We start from the raw sequence: 3,424 nt of genomic DNA on the forward strand, positions 1-3,424 counted from the left end.
ATATATATAACTTTCTCTTCTAAGAGATTTAGTGTTTCTATTTTAATGTTTAGATCTTTAATCCATCTTGACTTTAGTTTAGTGCAAGGTGATAGACCTGGATCGCATTTTAGCTTTTAGCATGTGGAAAGCCAGTTTTCCTATCGCTATTTATTAAATGGTTTCTTTCAGCGAATGTGTTTTGTCCCTTTGTCAAAGAAAGTGGCTGAGTGTGTTGTAGTTGTGTCTGCATCTTCTAAGCTGTTCCACTGATCCTCAGATCTGTTTTGTTTTGTTTTGTTTTTTGGCAGTACCATGCTGATTTTATCACAGTAATTTTGTAGCATGGTTTCAAGTAAGGGATTGTGATACCTCCTGCCTTGGCTTTGTGGACCAGGATTGCCTTTGCTATTCTAGGTCTTTTCTGGTTCCAAATGAATTTCAGTAATGTTTTTTCTCTAGATATGTGACGTTTGCTGATAGTATTTTGATTGGAATTGCATTACATCTGTATAACAGTTTTGGGAGTATATCCATTTTCACAATGTTGATTCTTCCTATTCATGAGCAAGGAATATATTTCCATTTTCTGAAATCCTCTTCGATCTCTTTTTCAAGAGCATTATAATGTTCATTGTAGAGATCTTTCACTTCCTTTGTTAGATTAATTCCTAAGTATTACATTTTTGGGATGCTATTGTGAAGGGTGTTGTTTCTCTAATTTCTCTCTCAGTAAGTTTGTTGTTTGTATAGAGGAATGTTATTGATTTGTGGGTGTTGACTTTGTATCCTGATAGACTACTGAATTTGTTTATTAATTCTGGGAGTCTCTTGGCAGAGTTTTCTGTGCTTCCGTGTAGAGCATCATGTCATCTGCAAATAATAATTTCACTTTACCTTCCCAATCATTATTTCTTCTATTTCTAATGTGTAATTGCTCTGATCAATGTTTCCAGAACCATATTGAATAGGAATGGTAATAGTGGACATTCTTCTCTGTACCTAACTTTAGAGTAAAGGCTTTTGGTCTTTCTCCATTTAGAATGATGTTGGGTGTTGGTTTGTTATAGATGGATTTTATCAGATTGAGGTAAAGCCCATCTATTACTATTTTCTATAGGGCTTTTATCATGAATGAGTATTGGACTTTTTCATTATCTGCAAACAGAATAGTTATCCCTGCTTTTTTTTTCTGAGTTCCTGGTGCATGGAGTACTCTTTTCCATCCTTTAGCTATCAGCTTATGAATTTCCTTTTCAGTTAAATGTGTTTCTTGTATGGACAATATTGTTGGATTTTGCTTCTTGATTCATTCTGCCAGTCTATTTCTTTCAATTAGTGAATTGAGGCCATTTGCATTGGTGGTTATAACTGATATGTAAAAGTTGGCTCCCTACTTTTCCCCTCTGTTTTATTGCTTTCCCTGTTTAGTGGCAGCTGGCAAAACCATTTGAATGAAACTGAAGACAGACTTTCAGACCTTGAAGACATCATGGCAACTAGAAACCAGAAAAGGAAAGATCTCTTAAAAACAACAAGGAACCAGGAAATAATAATTCAGTAGCTACAAGAGTACACAAAGATGAATAATGTAAGATTGATAGGTGTCAAAGAAACAGAAGGAGTGGTTTTGCCAGCTTTTAATGGAGTTAATTTCCTGGATACCTCTTTGAATCTGTTTCATTCATTCCATTTTTCCCCCTATATTGTTCATTCAAGGTTTTCATCATTTGTCTATACTCCTCTATTTATTTTTTATCGATATCTCCTTTATAGATGCTTAGCAATTCTTTCATTATGGTTATCATTTCTTTTTTTTTTAATTCAGAGATAATTTTTTATCTAATTTTTTCTATACCCATCTGGAGTTGTTTCTTTACTTCAGTTACAATCATTTCAGAGTTTCAGGTGTGTGATTTCCAATTTCTCCTATGATGGTGACTCATGGCCTTCTTCTGGGTAGACTGGGGGTCTGATATTACATATTGCTCCTTTTTGTCATTTTCTTTTTCAGAAAGAACTCTTTATTTTTATTTCTGTGATAATCCTTGATATTTTGATAGTAGATAGCTGTATTGCTACTATCAACGTCACTCTAGGAAGACTCTGTTCTTCAGAGACATATTCTGTTTTGGAGATCTTGGTTTATGTTTGTCCAAAGATCCCACCTTCCCAATTAATTGAGAGTGGCATATTAGTTTCCATTTGTCATTGTTTTCTATATTTAGGTGTAGGGCTTTGGTGAGGTTGTTACCCCAGCCCTTCCCAATATCATTACCCAAGGAACAAGTGCTTAAAACAGATATAATATCCTAGGTACGGTGGTATGATTAACAATAATAATAACATCAAGAAAAATTTAGAAATTGACCAACTTTGGTAACTATTGTTTTTGTACTTTAGACCATAGGAGCAAAGTCTATAGTTATATAACCAAACAATGTAAATTGGTAGTTTGTATGCAAAATATTCCCCCTTGTTAGAGTGTATTTAGCCTGTGTTCCTCTAGTCAGGCCAAGTGCCAGGTTCTACATGCATCACTTTATGTTGGGTGATGGACCAAACACCTGGATTTCTCTGGCCAAATTAGTTACCCAGAGTCTGAGCATCTCCTCTCCTTTTTTTTTTTAATTTTTAAAAAATTTATTAGTATATTTTGGCAGTTTGATGAAGTTCAGAATTGTCTTGAGAACTTGGCATAGGTACCTACTGCAGCTTGTTTATTTTATTTTATTTTATTTTATTGAGAAACAAATAGCAATGAGACAGTTTTAAAACTGACTAATATGACAGTTTCAATAATTAATACATTGTACCTTGTTATCTTCTTAGTGGTTATCCATAGTATAAGATGCAGACAGGATATGCTGTCCAAACACTGTTAGTACAAATCTTTCTTCTCATTGAATCAAGCAAAAGTAGCTGTATATCTATCCTAACTATTCTGCATGTACAGACACAAAATGGTCCTTCCTTTATATCACCTTTTTTTGTTTATTCCTGTCAGAGATGGGTATTCCATTGGCATCTAAATACTATAGGTGCATAAATTCAGCAAAACAATCCAACACAGTGCAGCAGTCCACAATAGTAGTGGGTTATCCGCAGAAGTTGTTGACTTGAGCCTTTCACAGCTCAGCATATTAATATGGCTTTACTTTATATACCTCATTTTTATACTTTTCTGCTGGATGGTTAAGACTAAGATAAAGCAAGACCTATATAAAAGAAATGTAACTTTTGTATCTGATAAAGTCAGTCAAATACCGTCAGCATTTATCCTGTAACCCTGAACCACAGTTTGTAGATCCTTTGTCAGTGTCAGCCATGTGGATGAGTCACAGCCATTGCTTGACCAATTTACTCTCTGTGAAAGCCTGAGAGAATGTTTTCTCTCCATGTGACTCTCCTTAGGCACACTCTACATCATCGATCATGTTGCTCT

The 3,424-nt window shown here is 34.7% G+C and overlaps 1 protein-coding gene across 1 annotated transcript in view; it reads right to left on the minus strand.

Annotated features, from left to right (window-relative positions):
• The window catches only part of Efcab5 (EF-hand calcium binding domain 5), a 242,731-nt gene that overhangs the window by 33,026 nt on the left and 206,281 nt on the right, over positions 1-3,424 (minus strand). The gene's annotated exons all lie outside the window — the stretch shown is intronic.

This window comes from Octodon degus, unplaced genomic scaffold (genome assembly GCF_000260255.1).
Source record: "Octodon degus isolate 3935 unplaced genomic scaffold, OctDeg1.0 scaffold00072, whole genome shotgun sequence".
In the NCBI taxonomy this organism is placed as follows: Eukaryota; Metazoa; Chordata; class Mammalia; order Rodentia; family Octodontidae; genus Octodon; species Octodon degus.